We start from the raw sequence: 19,476 nt of genomic DNA on the forward strand, positions 1-19,476 counted from the left end.
GCTCAGGCTCCTCAGGCGCGGAGTCCTGGCGCCGCCCACCCGGGTTGGCGCTTGGAAGTCGCCCCTCAGGCCTCCGCCCTTGTGACGTCACAGCGCCCCCTGGCGGAGCCCCGCCCGAGCCAGCCAATGGGAGCAGTGCGCCTCGGGAATGACGTCATGGCACCGACCTATGCGAGGAGGCTGCTCTCTGTAGAGAAGACATCAGGGCGCCTCAAACCCCGCCCCACTCCTGAACACTGCTGCTGCCCCCCACTGATACTCCCAGACACCTTGTTCTTTTCCTCCTTCCAGCGCGCTGATAGCAGGCCCTCCGCTCACCCTTTCATTCATACAATTCACTGGTTCTGAATTTCAGCAAGCAGACGACACAGGCTCATGAAATTTTCCAACAAAAAGTGACCATGGAGATTCATTCATTCATTCAGCAAATATTTGTGGAATGCCTGATCTGAACGTGATTCCTGAGATGCATCCAGGAATAAGACAGGAGAAAGCCTGGCCCTCTGGGAGCTTACATTAGACTAGAGCAGAGAGATGACAAATAACTAACCAAGATGATTTCAGGTCGTGATTGGTGCTATGAAAACGATGCTTCACAATCATGAGGATCATGGGTGGGGAGATGTTTGAATTGCAGATTCTAGAGGCAACCCACACTCTTTAGGGACAGCTTATCTCGAGATAGGGCCCAGAAATTTGCATTTAATGTTATTCTTCTGATGCAAATAACAATTTAGGAACAAATAAATTTGAAAGAGATTTTAGTAAAACCCCCTATCCAATCGTTCACTCAACAAACATGTATTAAGATACTAATGCATGCCTGGGACTGGGGGAACCCACTGATGACAGATACAGCCCTGGTCTTAATCTCTGATTAATCAACCGAGAACAGTATTCTCTACCTCAAAGTCCTGGATTTGGAAGTCTGAGAGGAGATAACCACACCAACAAGAACCTGGAGCAAAGCACGTGGACAGGACCTATTTGCTTTCTTTCCTTCTTGCTCTAGACTCAGACTCTTGCAAGTTGGCAAGGGAGACACAGAAGGGCTTGGGCATGTGTCCTCCATGAGCAGAGAGGAAAGGAAGCAGTTAACACTGGCACAGGACACTTGTGGATGCCAAACAAAACTAGGACATGGGCAGAGGGCATTTCAAGCACCCACACATTATTAAAAACAATCATTGTAATGGCACAAGGGCATCTAGAGAGAGGCTAGAGGGATTGAGCACATGAATGTATATGCTGATGGGTTCAGTGAGGATTGTAATTATGGGAGAAGGCAAGGAAGAGCCCTGTGGTTTGGGGTTGGAATTAGAGACATCACAATGAATTCATGGATTTAAAATTATGTATTTCTTAGGTTGATTGCAAAAGTCTCTAGGCAAATATATCCCAGGAGGACCAGGCACACCTAGCATCTACATCTTGATTTCTCAATATTTTCCCACCAAAGGAACCAGGACTTCTTGGGGGGGGGCGGGTGTGGGGGGGAAATGGATTCCAGGGCTGAGCAAGAAAAGCACAAAAGGAGCCTAAAATATCTTTTGGGGACAAAAAGGAAGGAACTGCTAAAAAATTTTGGGATAGGTGAAAAGGACACAGGTGACAGCTTAAAAGGGTTCCCACAGTCCAAATCAGCATAACTGAAAGAAAACCAAATGTCCACCAGCAGTAGAATGGATAGATTGGGCAGCATCAATACAATGGAATACTTACTACAAAGCAATAAAAAAGAATTAATGTTACATGCAAAGTCATGGATGAGTATCATAGTCAAAATGATGAGCAAAGGAAGCCCAATACAACAGAGTATATGTTGTGTGATTCCATTTATATAAAACTTAAGGAAATGCAAAATTAATCTATGCTGATAAAGGTTAGAATAATGATGAATTCCAGATGGGAGGAGGGTTGAGTTGGAGTAGACACAAGATATCCTCCAGTGTGTTGGAAATACTTTATCTTGTTTTTGCTGGGAGTGGCATGACATAGACATTGGCATAGACACAGACCTAAATATAATGATATAAACATAGTTATAGATGATATAGATATAGATGCAGATACAGATACAGGTGCAGGGCCAGCTTCTTGGTTTTGCAACTGGACAGTCACCCAGGCTTCATACTGGGGGTTTAATACTCGGTGGGCATCATCTTGAAATTCTTAATAATTTTATCTTTGAATTTGTATTTTGTGAATGATGTTGGATGGGACAATCAAGCACACACCTGGGGCTTGGAGCCTCAGCTAATGACTGATCCCAACTCATGCATCTCTCTAGGACAAGGTCTTGGCTGCACACTTCCATATCCTCTGGTGTCCAGCCTTGCCCATCATACCCTTTCTCATCCCTGCCCATCAACCATGGGGGCCTGGACACAGGTGCAAAGAGAGTCAGAGAAGACACTCATGCCCCATGTCATCTAGACTGGGGCAAGGTTGAACCATCCTTGTCCCAGGGTGGCAGCATCACAGCACATTCTGCATGTGAATCAGCAAAGACAGACCTCTGGCCCACATCCAATTCATTTATATAGTGCATCCAGAAGTGGAGGTCACAATACTGTAGGGGCAGCAGGCCTGTGGGAAGGGGAGATCCCTGGTTTGACTTCCCTGCTCCATCTCCCAGGTGACAGAATGGGAAATGGGAAGCCTCCGGGCTGCTAGAGGTGCAGGACAGGTCCCCTAGACTCCTGTGAGGGTCTGCACTCATCCCATGACCATCCCAATGTACAGGAGAATGTGACCTTAAGTAAAAAATTGAAATGACTGTTGAGAGAGAGACCATGGGGTAAAAAGGAAAAGCTTTATATTTGAGTACCTTTAATGGCATTTTCTCCCAGCCTGTTAAACAAGAAACCCAACATTTTATTTTTGCACCAGGCCACACAAATTTTTTATAGATATGTATGTAAATATTATTGTTATACACTTGAGATTTGAGTATGCATGTTATACCTAAATAACAATTTACTGTATGTATGTATGCTATGCCTAAATATAAGTATAAAAATGGATTTATTGACATGAATTAAGAAAGGAATATATGAAAACAAGAACCCATGATTCCACATTTTAGGGATGATTATGGGAATAGTAGCAGAATATGAGATGAAATCCTCTTTGCAGAATAAACAGAACCAACTTACAGAGAGAAGTTCACATTTATGAACCAGCTAGTATGAGCCAAGTATAGTCAATTCTCAGTATTCACAGGAGTTATGTTCTCTGAAGTCTTCACAAACTTTTGTTGCTCTCAACAAATCAATCACAAGTAAGTAATTGAATCAGTCATCCAAAAGCTCCCAAATAAGAAAAGTCCAGGACCAGATGGCTTCACATGTGAATTCTACCAAACATTCAAAAAAGAATTAGTACCAATCCTACTGAAATGCTTCAAAAAAAAAAAATAGAAGATGAGGGAAAGCTACCTAACTCATGCCATGAAGCTAACATCACCTTAAAACCAAAGTGAGACAAATATACAACAAAAAAAGAAAATTATAGACCAATCTCTTTAATGAATATAGATGCAAAAATCCTCAACAAAATACTCACAAATAGAATCCAGCTGCACATTAAAAGAATTATACATCTTGGTCAAGTGGGATTTATTCCAGATATGCAAGGCTGGTTCAGCATAAGAAAATCAATTAATATAATGAACTACATCAATAAATGGAAATGGAAGAACCACACAATCATCTTGATTGAGGAAGAAATGGCTTTTGACAAAATTCAATATCCTTTCTTGATGAAAATACTTCAAAGGATAGGAATAGAAGGAAACACTCTCAATATGGTAAAGGCAATATATGAAAAACCCACAGCTAACATACTCAATGAGGAAAGACAGAAAGCTTCCACTCTAAGTTTGGGAAGACAACAGGGATATGCACTGTCACCATTGTAATTGAACATGGTGCTGGAATTTCTAGCTAGAGCAATTAGGCAAGAAAAAGTAATAAAAGTTATCCAAATTGGAGAAGAAGTAAAACTTTCACTGTTTACAAGCAATATGATCCTCTATGTAGAAAATCCAGAAAAATCTATAGCAAAGCAACTACACCTAATCAGTGAATACCACAAAGACAGAGGCTACAAGATCAACATGCAAAAATCAGTAGTTACCCTATACACAAGTAATGAGGTACAGGAGGAGGAAATCAAGAAAAAAAATCCATTTACAACAGCAACCAAAAGAATCTAGTAATTGTAATAAATTTAGCCAAGACCACAAAAGACCTATACAGAAATAGCTGTTAGAAACTGCTAAGAGAATTTGAACATGACCTAAAAAAATGAAGGAACATACTGTGTTCATGGATTGGAAGACTAAACATAGTTACAATGTCAATTCTACCTAAACTGATTTGTAGATTCAATGCAATACCAATGAAAATCCCATCAACTTGTTTTCCAGAAATAGAAAAAATGAACAACGAAATTTATTTGGAAGAGCAATCTGCCCCAAAAAACAAAAATATCTTGAGAAAGACAAAGGAAGTGGAAGGTCTCCCACTACATCACTTTGAGGCATACTACAAAGCAGCCATGGTTAAAACAACATGGTACTGGCATAAAGATAGATACACTAAAAAATGGGATCAAATTGAGTGTTCAGAAATAGACCCACTCATCTACGCCCATTTGATCTTTGATAAGGCAGTCAAGCCAAATCAACTGGGACAGAGCAGCCTCTTCGATAAATGGTGTTCAGAGAACTGCATATCCATATCCAAAAGAATGAAGAAGGACCTTCTCTGATACACAAATTAACTCAAAAGGGATTAAGGATCTAAACATTAGTGCTAAGATCATAAGACTTTTAGAAGGAAATGTAGGGAAATATCTTAGGGATCTAGTGATAAGAGGTGGCGTCCTAGACCTTACACCCAAAGCATGAGCAATCAACAAAGAAATAAATAAATGGGATCTCCTCAAAATTAAACACTTTTATGCATCAGAGGACTTTTTCAGAGAAGTAAAAAGGCAGCCTACTCAATGGAAGAAAATATTCAGAAACCACATATCAGGTAAGGATATAATATCCAGAATATATAAAGAAATCCTACACTTCAATGAGAGAAAGACAAACAACCCAATTAAAAATGGGCAAAAGTTGTGGATAGACACTTTTCTGAAGAGGAAATACAAATGGCTCAAAAACATATGAAAAGATGTTTAATTTAACTGGCTATCAGGGAAATGCAAAACAAAACCACAATGAGATATCATCTCACATCTACTATGATGGCCATTATCAAAAAAAAACAAAAAAAAACATGAAATTACAAGTGCTGGAGAAGATATGGAGAAAGAGGCACACTTATTCACTGTTGGTGGGAATGTAGAATGGCACAGCCACTCTGGAAGGCAGAGTGGCCATTCCTCAGGAAGCTAAGTATAGAACTACCATATGACCCAGCAATTCCATTACTAGGCATATACCCATAGGGAATGAAAGCTAAGACATGAACAGACATTTGTAAACCAATGTTTATAGTGGCATTATTCAGACTGCCAAGAGATAGAAACATTCCAGATGTCCATCAACAGATGAGCAGATAAACAAACTGTGGTATATACACACAATGGAATATTACACATCTGTAAGATAGAAAAAATTCATGGAACATGCAATAACATGGATGCATTTTGAGGATGTTATATTGAGCAAAGTTAGCCCAAAACAAAAGGATGAATATGGTATGGTCTCACTAATATGAACTAATATTAATAAGCAAACTTTGATGGTTAAATCTGAGAACACAGGTTATCAGGAGATAGAAAGTTGGTAGAGATCAGGCATTTCATGCTGAAGCATTATAGAATGTTCAACAGGATTGACTAGTATGCTCCCACTAAATATGACATGGACAATATACCAAAGCTGAATTTCTGGGAGGGAAGGGTATAGGGAGGGGTATGGGATTCTGGCTAGTGATGTTGTTGACTGACCCTATTGCTGTATTTTATTTTACTTTTACTTTTAGTTTTATCCTTTTTACTATTCTTTTGTTTCAATTCTCTTTTTTTGAGTAATGAGCATGTTTAAGTGCCAATTGTGATGAATACACAACTATATGATGATACTGTAAATGATTGTACACTGTGGATGATTGTATGGCATTTGAATATACAACTATAAAATTGCAGGGGAAAAATAGAGGAACACAAGTGCTGGAGAGAACTTGGAGACAGAGACATTTGTATTCACTGTTGTTGGGGAAGTAGAGTGGCTGTAGCCTATCTGGAGGACTGTACAGTGGTCCCACAAGAAGCTACATATGTGTAGGATTCAAGGTCCTGAAACATGTACAGGCTAGGGTGAAATCCTGGGGTGTATTCTTGGAAGATCAGAGAGCAGGAACACAAATGGACATATAGCACTAGTATGTAGGGCAGCAGTACTCAATATTTGCAATAGATGGAGGTGCCCTAAGTGTACATTGACTGATGAACAGAATGGTGAACTGCAGAGTATGCATACAATAGAATATTGAGTGGCTACAAGGAGAAATGAAGCTGTGAGACATGCAGGTAGGTGAATTGATCTTGAGTACAGCATTTTCAGTGAAGAATGTCAAAAATGGGAGGACAAACATTATAATGCCTCACTAATATGGACTAACTATAATGTGTAAACTCTGAGAACTGAATCTTAGAGTATAGTTTATCAGGGAAATGCTTATTGTAATGGTCCCTAGATGGTAAACTCTTACAGCAGTCACATCTATTCCTGAGTTATAATGGCTATATCTAAATCCTGTGATGCTGAGCTCCTTGTGTATGACCTGGTTGGTCTCTGGAACTTTGGGTATCTGTGTGACACATGAGACTTGGAACTAGAGCTTGGCAGCTAAGAATGTCAGTGTTACCCCACATAGCAACTGTTGAAAGAGCTGAAACAGAATTCAGACTTTAATTAGAGACATGAACAAAGAGAATCTGGTTAGGACTAAGGCAAATCAGGCCCAAGGATAAAGGATGATACTGACTGGGTTTTAAAACTACAGCTTGTGTGTGAGACCAAGGGAGGAGATGTTTATCTGGTGCAGGATCTATATTTTCTGAAACACACTAGATAATTTAACTTGTGTGATCAGTTTGTTTGAAATTCATAGATGCATGGAGCTTTGAACAGGAAGAGGAATTGGGTGAGTTTGTACATGCTAGGGTGAAATCCTGAGATATCCAAGAGTGATATGGGCACAGAGTACAGGTGCATTTGTGTAGCCCCATGAGGAACTTAAGAGAAATGCAGAAGTGTTGGACTTCTCCACCTGGGCTATTGCTGATTTTTCCCACAAACATTGAGGACTGCCAATTTAGTGGGCTGAGTCCATGATCTGGTGGCCTTCCCCTGTGAGGCTAGTTGCTGCAAGGGAGAGGCTAAGCCCACTTAAAATTGTGCCTAGGACACTGGTGTTTATGGAGAGTGTATGCATGATTTGCAATAGGTGAACATGGCCTAAGGGTACACCAACTGAGGAACAGAATGGTGAAACTTTGTGTGTACATACAATGGAATATTGAGCAACTGCGAGATGGAGTGATGCTGTGAGACACGCAACAAGGTGAATGGAACCTGTAGACAGCATTTTGAGTGAATTACACCAGAAACAAAGGCAAACACTATAATGCCTCAGAATATGGACTAACTACAATCTGTAAACTCAGAATTGAACCTTAGAACACAGCTTATCAGGGGAATGCTTATTGTAATGGTCCATAGATTGTAAGCTGTTACAGCAGTCACATTTATTCCTGAATTTTTATGGCTATCTCCAGATTCTGAGATGCTGATCACTTTGTGTATAACCTGATCGATCCCTTGGACTTTGGGTATATGTATGACACCTGAAACTCAGAGCTAGACCTTGGCAGATATGAATGTCAGTATTAGAATATGTAGCAACTGTTAAAAAACCTGAAAAGGAGTCCAGACTTCAACTAGAGATATGAATGAAGCAGATGTGGTTAGGACATGGACAAATCAGACCAAAGGGTAGAGGACAATACTGACTGTGTTTTGAAGCTTCAAATTCCATGTGAGACCAGGGGAAGAGATGTTTAGTTGGTGCAAGATCTATATTTCCTAAACAATTTAACTCATACAGTTTGTTCAAATACCATAATTACATGGAACATATAATAAGAAGTGATACCTGGTAGGTTTCCATGGGTTATTGTGAAATAGAGACACATCTCAAAGTAATTTGGACAGACAATGAAATTATATATGCAAAGCCCCCCTGAGGAGCTGGGGAGAAATGCAGAGGTATTGGGCTTCCTCACCTGGATTGTTGCTGATGTTCCCAGAAATATTGAGGACTGACAGTTTGATGTGCCAAGCCCTCTATCACAGGACTTGCCCTTATGAAGCTCATTACTGTAAAGGAGAGGCTAAACCTGATTATCCTTGTGCTTAAGAGTCTCCCCTGAGTGCCTTTTGTTGCTCAGACATGGTTCTCTCTCTCAAACTAAACCACCTTGGCAGGTGATCTCACTGCCCTCCCCACTACATGGGACATTACTCCTAGGGGAGCAAATCTCCCTGGTTACATAGGATATGACTCCTGGGAATGAATCTGGACCTGACATAGGATTGAAAAATGGGAAGTGTAAAATGAAATGAAATAAAGTTTCAGTGGCTGAAAGATTTCAAATGGAGTCAAGAGGTCATCCTGCTGGACATTATTATGCACTATATAGATATCTCTTTTTAGGTTTTAATGTATTGGAAGAGCTAGAAGCAAATACCTGAAACTATCAAACTGCAACCCAGTAGCCTTGACTCTTGAATATGATTGTATAACAATGTAGATTACAAGGGAGACAGTGTGATTGTGAAAACCTTGTGGATCACACTCCCTTTATCTACTGTATGGATGGATGAGTAGAAAAATGGGGGCGAAAACCTAATGAAAAATAGGGTGGGGGGATGATTTGGGTGTTTGTTTTTACTTTTGTTTATTTATTCTTATTTTCACTTTTTCTGGTGCAAGGAAAATTTCAAAAAATAGATTGGGTTAATTTTTATGTAGGGTGTGAGGTAGGGGTCCTCTTTCATTCTTTTGGATATGGATGTCCAACTCTCCCAGCCCCATTTGTTGAAAAGACTGTTATGACCCAGTTCATTGACTTTGGGGGCCTTATCAAAGATCAGTCAGCCATAGATCTGAGGGTCTATCTCTGAATTCTCAATTTGATTCCATTGATCAATATGTCTATCTTTGTGTCAGTACCATGCTGTTTTGACAACTGTGGCTTTATAATAAGCTTCAAAGTAAGGGAGTGTAAGTCCTCCCACTTCGTTTTTCCTTTTTAGGGTGCCTTTAGCAATCTGAAGAATCTTCCCTTTCCAAATAAATTTGATAATTAGTTTTTTCAAGTCTGCAAATTAGGCTGTTGGAATTTTCATTGAGATTGCATTGATTCTGTAGATGAGTTTGGGTAGAACTGACATCTTAATGACATTTAGCCTTCCTATCCATGAACATGGAATATTTTTCCATCTTTTAAGGTCCGTTCCTATTTCTTTTAGTAGAGTTATGTAGTTTTCTTTGTATAGGCCTTTTACATCTTTGGTTAACTTTATTCCTAGGTTCTTGATTTTTTTAGTTGCTATTGAAAATGGTATCTTTATCTTGAGTGTTTCCTCAATTTGTTTATTTCTAGCATATAGAAACATTACTGACTTATGTGCATTAATCTTGTATCCCACTACTTTGCTAAATTTGTTTATTAGTTCTACTAGCTGTATCATTGGTTTCTCAGTGTATTCCAGACACAAGATCATATCATCTGCAAACAATGACCGTTTTACTTCTTCTTTTCCAATTTGGATGCCTTTTATTTCTTTGTCTTGCCAGATTGCCCTGGCTAGCACTTCCAGCACAATGTTGAATAACAGTGGTGACAGCAGACATCCTTGTCTCATTTCTGATCTTAGAGGGGAGGCTTTCAGTTTCTTACCATTGCATGCTATGCTGGCCATGGGTTTTTCATACATGCTTTTTATCTTATTGAGGAATTGGATCAAAGATCTCAATATAAAAGACAGTACCATAAAACTCCTAGAAGATAATGTAGGGAAACATCTTCAAGAGCTTGTATTAGGAGTCCACTTCCTAGACTTTACTCCCAAAGCACAAGCCACAAATTAAAAAATAGATAAATGGGAACTCCTAAAGCTTAGAAGTTTCTGTACCTCAAAGGAATTTGTCAAAAAGGTAAAGAGGCAGCCAACTCAATGGGAAAAAAATTTTGGAAACCATGTATCTGACAAAAGACTGACACCTTACATATATAAAGAAATCCTACAACTCAATGATGATAGTACAGACAGCCCAATTATGAAATGGGCAAAAGATATGAAAAGACACTTCTCTGAAAAGGAAATACAAATGGCCAAGAAACACATGAAAAAATGTTCAGCTTCACTAGCTATTAGAGAGATGCAAATTAAGACTACAATGAGATACCATCTCACACCAATTAGAATGGCTGCCATTAAACAAACGGGAATCTACGAATGCTGGAGAGGATGTGTAGAAATTGGAACTCATATTCATTGTTGGTGGGACTGTATAATGGTTCAGCCACACTGGAATTCAGTCTGGGAGTTCCTTAGAAAACTAGATATAGAATTACCCTTTGATCTAGAGATTGCACTTCTTGGTATGTATCCGGAAGATCTGAAAGCAGTGACACAGACAGATATCTGTATGCCAGTGTTCATAGCAGCATTATTAACAATTACCAAGAGATGGAAACAACCCAAATGTCCTTCAGCAGATGAGCGGATAAACAAAATGTGGTATATACACATGATGGATGTTCTAGTTTGCTAATGCTGCTGAAATGCAAAACACCAGAGATGGATTGGCTTTTATAAAAGGGGGTTTATTTGGTTACACAGTTACAGTCTTAAGGCCATAAAGTGTACAAGGTAACACATCAACAATCGGGTACATTCAGTGAAGGATGGCCAATGGTGTCTGGAAAACCTCTGTTAGCTGGGAAGGCACGTGGCTGGCATCTGCTCCAAAGTTCTGGTTTCAAAATGGCTTTCTCCCAGGACGTTCCTCTCTAGGTTGCAGTTTCTCAAAAATGACACTCTTAGTTGCACTTGGGATATTTGTCCTCTCTCAGCTGCTCTGGAGCAAGAGTCTGCTTTTCAATGGCCATCTTCAAACTGTCTCTCATCTGCAGCTCCTGTAAACTTTCTTCCAAGTGTCCCTCTTGGCTATAGCTCCTCTTCAAAATGTCACTCACAGCTGCACTGTGTTCTCTCTGCCTGTCAACTCATTTATATAGCTCCACTGATTAAGGCCCACCCTGAATGGGTGAGGCCATGCCTCCATGGAACTATCTAATCAGAGTTATCACCTACAGTTGGGTGGGGTGCAGTCCGTGGAAACAATCAAAGAATTTCAATCTAATCACTAAAATGTCTGCCCCATGGGATTGCATCAAAGATAATGGCATTTGGGGGCATAATACATTCAACCTGACACATTCCACCCCCTGGACCCCAAAATGACATTATTTTTCCGTATACAAAATACATTCATCCCACAACAATATCACAGAAACTTAAATCATTTTGGTGACAATAGTTAAGATCCCATTAAATCAGTTACAGGTGTGGTCTGTCCAAAAGCAAAATTCCCCTCTGACTGTGGACCTGTAAACTTAGAACAAGTTATGTGCTTCCAATATAAAAAGTAGGGACATTCATAGGATAAACATTCCCATTGCCATAACAAGAAACAGTAGGGAAAATGGGATCAACAGGACAAAAACAGTTCCTAAAACCCGCAGGACAAATTCCATTAGATTTCAAAGACTGAGAGTCATTAACAGAACAATGTTGCATCCTTGAGGCTTGAAAGAGGGGAGTCTAACCCTGCCTAAGGGCCTTTTTGGCAGCTCTTTCCTCTCCAAATGCTGAGGTGGGTTATCCAACATATCCACACTTTGGGGAGACCACCTTCTCTTCTCCTCCATCCTCCTCAAACATCAGGGCAGCACCCAGATTCCCTTCCATCTCTGGGGCACATGCTCAATCCCTTCAGAACAGTGGAATAGCAGCCAGGCTCTCCCCAATTCCCTGGGAATATGCTCCACCTTTTTTGGAGCAAGGGGTGACAAAACCCTTCTGGAGCATCGAGGTGGAAGGCCCACCCTTGACCTCTGGGGCAAACTCAACCTTTCCATGCATATGGGATTCTCCACTCTCCCAGCCTGGGACCTCTTGACTCCAGACCTCAACCTCTATGGCTCTGTCTTTGAAGAAATTTTTCCTTCAATTTGTTCTTTGTCTGTGTCCTCCAGTCTAGACTGGCAATGGCTCTGTCTAAAAAGATCTAGCAAAAATTCTACTGGCTTCACATGAAGCACACAGGGGTCAAAGCCATCAGACAATAGGACTTTCCACAAATCCTTTCTGCTTAACTCCTTTTCCAATCTTGGCTTATACTGAAATGGCAGCTGGGTTCCATGTTTGGTTACATCCTCATGCTGGGCTGTAGCTTCTGGGATTCTAACCCCTGGAAGCCCATTATTTTTCAAGCCATAAGCTTCTGGTTTTTTTGAACCCAAGAGTTCAGTTCCAAGTTTATCTCTCTCTGCTCACATTTTACTATAAGCTGCAAGGAGAAGCCAGGGTACATCCTCCACACATAGTCTGCAGATCACCTCAGCTAAGTATTCCAGGTTGTTGCTTCCAAATTCTTACTTCCATGTGACACCAGGGTTCAATTTTGCCAAATTCTCTGACACTTTAAAACAAGGACAGCTTTTCTTCCAGCTTGCAACAACACATTCATCATTTCTGCTCAAGGCCTCATAGGAAGTATCTTTAGAGTCCATATTTCCACAGTCTCTTCAAAGCAGTTTAGGCCTTTTCTATCAAGCTCCTCACAATTCTTCCAGAACCTTTCCCTTATCCATTTAAAAAGCCATTCCAACATGTTTGGTGTTTGCAAACTCAGCAACAAAACACCCCACTCCTCTGGTACCAAAATCTGTTCTAGTTTGCCAATGCTACCAAAATGCAAAACACCAGAAATGGATTGGCTTTCATAAAAGGGGGTTTATTTGGTTACAGTTACAGTCTTAAGGCCATAAAGTGTCCAAGGTAACACATCAGCAATCAGGTACCTTCACTGGAGGATGGCCAATGGTGTCCTGAAAACCTCTGTTAGCTGGGAAGGCACCTGGCTGGCATATGCTCCAAAGTTCTGGTTTCAAAATGGCTTTCTCCCAGGATGTACCTCTCTAGGCTGCAGTTCCTCAAAAATGTCACTCTTAGTTGCACTTGGGATATTTGTCCTCTCTTAGCTTCTCTGGAACAAGAGTCTGCTTTCAATGGCTGTCTTCAAACTGTCTCTCATCTGCAGCTCCTGTGCTTTCTTCCAAGTGTCCCTCTTGGCTATAGCTCCTCTTCAAAACATCACTCACAGCTGCACTGTGTTCCCTCTGCCTGTCAACTCATTTATATAGCTCCACTGATCAAGGTCCACCCTGAATGGGTGGGGCCATGCCTCCATGGAAACATCTAATCAGAGTTATCACCTACAGTTGGGTTGGGTGCATTCCATGGAAACACTCAAAGAATTCCAATCTAATCACTAAAATGTCTGCCCCACAAAATTGCATCAAAGATAATGGCATTTAGGGGGCATAATACATTCAAACTGACACAATGGAATACTACACAGCAGTAAGAAGGAGCGATGTTGTGAAACATGACAACATGGATTAACCTTGAAGACATAGTGCCAAGTGAAATAAGCCAGGCACAAAAAGAGAAATATTATATGCTACCACTAATGTGAACATTGAAAAATGTAAAACAAATGGTTTATAATGTAGAATGTAGGGGAACTAGTGATAGAGCACAATTAAGGAATGGGGAATGATAATCCAATTAGAACAGATAAGCTATCATGGGTAAATTTAATGTTCCGGGAATGCCCAGGAATGACTATGGTCTGTTAATTTCTGATGGGTATAGTAGGAACAAGTTCACAGAAATGTTGCTATATTAGGTTACTTTCTTGGGGTAGAGTAGGAACATGTTGGAAGTAAAGTAGTTATCTTAGGTTAGTTGTCTTTTTCTTACTCCTTTGTTATGGTCTGTTTGAAATGTTCTTCTAGTGTATGTTTTTAAAATTTTTTTTTATTTTTTATTTTTTATACAGTTGATTTAAAAAAAGAGTTAGCTAAAAAAAGAAGAAAAAATAATATGCAGCGACCCCTTGAGGAGCTGGTGGAGAATGCAGGGTTATTGGGCTGCCCCACCTCGATGGTTGCTGCAAAGGAGAGGCTAGGCCTGCCTATAATTGTGCCTAAGAGCCTCCTCCCAAATGCCTCTTTGTTGCTCAGATATGGCCCTCTCTCTTTAGCTAAGCCAACTTGGCAGGTGAAATCACTGCCCACCCCCCTATGTGGGATCAGATATCCAGGGGAGTGAATCTCCCTGGAAACATGGAATATGACTCCCAGGAAGGAATGTAGACCCAGCATCGTGGGATGGAGAACATCTACTTGACCAAAAAGGGGAAGTGAAAGGAAATGAAATAAGCTTCAGTGGCAGAGAGATTCCAAAAGGAGCTGAGAGGCCACTCTTGCGGGCACTCTTATGCACAATATAGACAACCTTTTTTAGGTTCTAATGAATTGAGGTAGTTGGCAGTGGATACCTGAAACTATCAAACTACAACCCAGAACCCATGAATCTTGAAGATGATTGTATAAAAATCCAGCTTATGAAGGGTGACAATGGGATTGGGGAAGCCATATGGACCACACTCCTCTTTGTCTAGTTTATGGATGGATGAGTAGAAAAGTGGGGGAAGGAAAAAAACAAACAAAGGCACCCAGTGTTCTTTTTTACTTTAATTGCCCTTTTCCACTTTAATTATTATTCTTATTATTTTTGTGTGTGTGGTAGTGAAGGTGTCAGGGATTGATTTTGGGGATAAATGCACAACTATGTAATGGTACTGTGAACAATTGAATGTATGATTTGTTTTGTATGACTGCATAGTATGTGAATATATCTCAATAGAATGAATTTAAGAAAAATAGATTGGGATGATGAATGCACAACTATATGATGGTACTGTGAACAATTGATTGTATACTTTTGATTATTGTATGGATTGTGAATATACCTCAATAAAATTGAATAAAAAAATTGTGCCTATGCCCCCCCCCCCAGAGAGCCTCTTAGTTGCTTAGATGTGGCACCCTCTCTCACTAAGCCCACTCAACAGGTGAACTCACTGCCCTTCCCATATGTGGGATGTGACTCCCAGGGGTGTGAATCCCCCTGGCAAAGTGGGAAATGACCCCTGGGGATGAGCCTGGACCCAGCAATGGTGGGATTGAGAGGAACTTCTCAACCAAAAGGGGGAAGAGAGATGAAACAATAAGGCTCCAGTGGCTGAGAGGTTTCAAATGGAGTCAAGAGGTCACTCTGGAGGGTGTTCTTATGCACCATATAGATATCACCTTTTATTCTTTAGTATGTTGGAATGGCTAGAGGAAAATACCCAAAGCTGTCAAACTGCAACTCAGTGACCTTGATTCTTGAAGGTGATCATATAACTAGGTAGATTGCATAGTGTAACTGTGTGACTGTGAAAACCTTATGGCTCACACACCCTTTATCCAGCATAAGGACAGATGAGTGGGAAAATGGGGACAAAAATTAGATGAAGAATAGGGTGGGATGGAGGGGATAGAAAGATTTAAATGTTCTTTTTTTGCTTTTATTTTTATTTTGGAGTAAGGTAAAAGTTCAAAAATAGATTCTGGTGATGAATGCACAACCATATAACGGTACTGTGAATAATTGTACACTGTGGATGACTGCAGGGTGTGTGAATATATCTCAATCAAACCGTATTGAAAAAGTAAATAAACAATGGGGCAGGAGGGGAAAGGGATATTTTGGGTGTTCTTTTTATTTTAATTTTAATTTTATTGTTTGGAGTAATGAAAGTATTCAAAGTTTGATTGTGGTGATGAAAACACAACTATATGATGATACTGTGAAAAACTAACAACTGATTGTACAGTTTGAATGATAGTATGTTATGTGATTATATTTCAATAAAATTGTATTTTAAAAAACAGCATGGAACTGGCAAAAGGGTAGACTTATAGACCTATGGAATAGAATCAAGAGCTCAGAAATCAACTCTCACATTTATGACCAAGTCATTTTTGACAAGGTGGCAAATACCACTTAGTTGGGAAGGAATACTCTCTTTAACAAATGGTTCTGGGAAAACTGCATCCCATTGCCAATAAAATATGAGGGACCCCTTCCTCACTCCATGTACAAAAATCAACACAAAATGGTTGAAGACTTTAATAGAAAGCTAGAACAATCAAAGCCCTAGAGGGAAACTTGGGAAAATATATTCAGGACCTTGTGTTAGGAAATGACTTTTTAGACTAGATTCAAAGCACAGGCAATGAATAAAACATAGTTAAGTGTGGCCTCATCAAAATTAAAAATTTTTGTTTTCAAAGGACTTTATCATGAAAGTAAAATACAACCTACACAATGGGAGATATATTTGGAACACATATCTCACAAAAGTTTTAATATCCAGAAAAAGTTTTAATATCCAGAATATATAAAGAAATCCATAACTTAAAAACAAGACAAATAGTCCAATTAATAATGGTCAAAAATGTAAAAGTGCATCTCTCCAAAGAAGATCTACAAATGGCCAGAAAGCACATGAAAAGATGTCCAACATCATTAGCCATCAGGGAATTGCAAACCAAAACCACAATGAGATAATATTTTGCAACCATAAGAAAGGCTGCTATTAAAAAGACTGAAAATAACCAGAATAAGAGAGGATGCAGACAAATAGGAACATTCATTCATTTCTGGTGGCAGTGTTAAATGGTGCAGCTGCTTTATAAGGCATTTTCTTTGTTCCTTAGAAAGGTAAGTATAGAACTACCCCATGACCTGGCAATCCCACTACTAGGTATATACACCAAAGAGTGGAAAGCAGGGACTTGAATAGATATTTGCATACCAGTGTGCATAGTGGCATTATTCACCATTGCCAAAATATGGAAGCAACCCAAGTGTCTGCAAAGCAATGAATGGACAAACAAAATGTGGTATATACATACAATGGAATATTGTTCAGCCACAAAAAAAATGAATTCCTGTAAAATGTAACAATGTGGGTGAACCTCGAGGACATCATTTTGAAAGATATGTCAGACAGAAAAGTACAAATATTATATGCTCTTATTTTTTTTAAACTATTAGAATAAGCAAACTCATAGAGTCAGAATCTGGAATATAGGTTAACCGGGGATGGGGATGGGGGAATAGGGGATGGGAAGTTAAGACTTTCAGTGTACAGGTTTCCTATCTGAAATGATGGAAATGTTTTGGTAATGGATGATTATGATGGTACCATAACATTTTGAATGCAGTGAGATAACCCTGAAATATATATCTGAATATGATGAAAAGGGAAATGTAAGATTGTACATACAGTAACAAAATAAAAACTTTTTAAGGAAATTCATGGAATTACAGTATATAGTGAACCCTAACTAAAATCATGAATTTTAATAGTATGGTTGTAAAAGTATACTATCATTAGTTGCAATTGATATTCCATATCAATACAAGGCTTTGGTAGGGGGTGGTGTATGGTAATCCTGTATCTTTTGCATGGTTAGTCTGTAAACCCACAATTTCTCTAAATTAAAGAAAAAAAATCCCAGAGTCCTGGGCCTTTGGCCAGACATATTGAATCAAAATACCTAGAAAATATAATCTAGAAATCTGTATTTTAAAGAAGTATATGAGTAATTCTTTGGGCCACAAGCTTTAAGAATCCCTGGCTTGTTTCACTCTTTGTTTCCACATCATTCTTTACCACCAGACTTTGCACACTGTCTGCTGAATGAATGACTGGATTAATGAATGAAGCCCCTTTGTTTATCTAGTTTCCAGAGTCTTTGAAAACAGAGGTCTCCAAACCTGCCTTTGAGGAACCTGGTCAGAAATGGGGTGGAAAGGGTGCAGAGCAGCAGAAGGGGGATGAGGAAGGGGTGGAGGCAGCCAGGGTGGCACCAGGTAGTGTGGGACTAGGATACAGGATGGATAAAGGCAGTCTGGACAGCCTGCACAAAAGCAGAAAGGTGTGCAGGGCCAGCTCTGGGGAGAGGCATCAGGGACTGGGCTTGGCTAGAGAGGCAGGTGGCAGGAGCATGCACTGCCAGGAGGTGGAAGAACTGGGCCATCAGGTAGCTGTGGGAGCCCAGGAAAGTCACACCCTCTCTGAGTGTCAGTGTTCTCCCTAACAAAATAATGGGATGGGATTGCTGAGTTCTTGGCTGGTTCTAGAATGGTTTAAAAAATCTGATTAGATTTTGCACTAGCAAGTAATAAGTCCTTGGTATCTACAGGGATTTATCACATACAGGATAGTCAATTGTCAAGGTAAAAAGAGATGAGCTTTTTTGAAAATGGGCTTTCAAAACTGAGCAGTTTTGAAAATGGGCTTTATAGATAGACTTATGAATGTTAGTTGTGATTTTACCACTTCTAAGTTCTGTGGCTCTGGACAAGACTCACGCTTTTCTGGGCCAGTTTTCTTTCCATGAAATGGGGGTAGTAACAGTCTCTCCCTCTTGGGGTTGCTTGGAGGATCACTGAGTTGATATAGGAAAAGATGAACCTGGCTCTGAGAAAACCTGGGCACTGTTGTCTCTGAAACCATGAGCCAGGAACCATGCTGAGTGGTTTTCATAAATGGTCTAATTTACCATCACAGTAAGGAGGGAACTATTATTACCAGCCTTTTTTTTTTTTTTACTTTTTTTATTTAATAAATTTTATTTTGAAATAAATTCAAACAAACAGTACAAGCCCCATTCATAGAACTCCAGCATACCCCAACACCCCCTCCCAATACCCTGATCCACCACCTTTAACATCCTGTCACACCATTTCTTTCTTTCCTTCTCTCCCTCCCTCTCTCGCTCCCTCCGTCCCTATCTATCATCCATCATCTATTGCTCTGTCCTCTGAACATATGAGAGCAAGCTGCATATATCTTTGAACAAACAATATAATTCATGTATACCTTTTCCATGGATAAGAACATTCTTTTATGCAATCCCATTAAGTGCAGCTAAGAAGTTGAAGAAATTCAACATCGATACAAAGGTTACATTCTATATTTCCTTTTCTCCTTATGTCCCATCTGTGTCCATTTCAGCCTCCTCTCTTCCATCCTCAGATCCCATCCAGGATCATCCTTGGCATTTAATTGTCATCTACAGCCTAAATCTTCCGATTCCACCCCCCCCCCCAGCATTCCATTAGTGGGATTAATCACATTTAGAATGATGCAATGCTATCACCTTCCCATCATCCATTTCTAGAAGTTT

The 19,476-nt window shown here is 39.8% G+C and overlaps 1 pseudogene; it reads right to left on the reverse strand.

Moving 5' to 3' along the window:
• Positions 1–201: 201 nt before the first annotated feature.
• LOC119542517 overlaps positions 202–19,476 on the reverse strand; it is a 45,584-nt pseudogene continuing 26,309 nt past the window's right edge.

This window comes from Choloepus didactylus, chromosome 8 (assembly GCF_015220235.1).
Source record: "Choloepus didactylus isolate mChoDid1 chromosome 8, mChoDid1.pri, whole genome shotgun sequence".
Classification (NCBI taxonomy): Eukaryota; Metazoa; Chordata; class Mammalia; order Pilosa; family Megalonychidae; genus Choloepus; species Choloepus didactylus.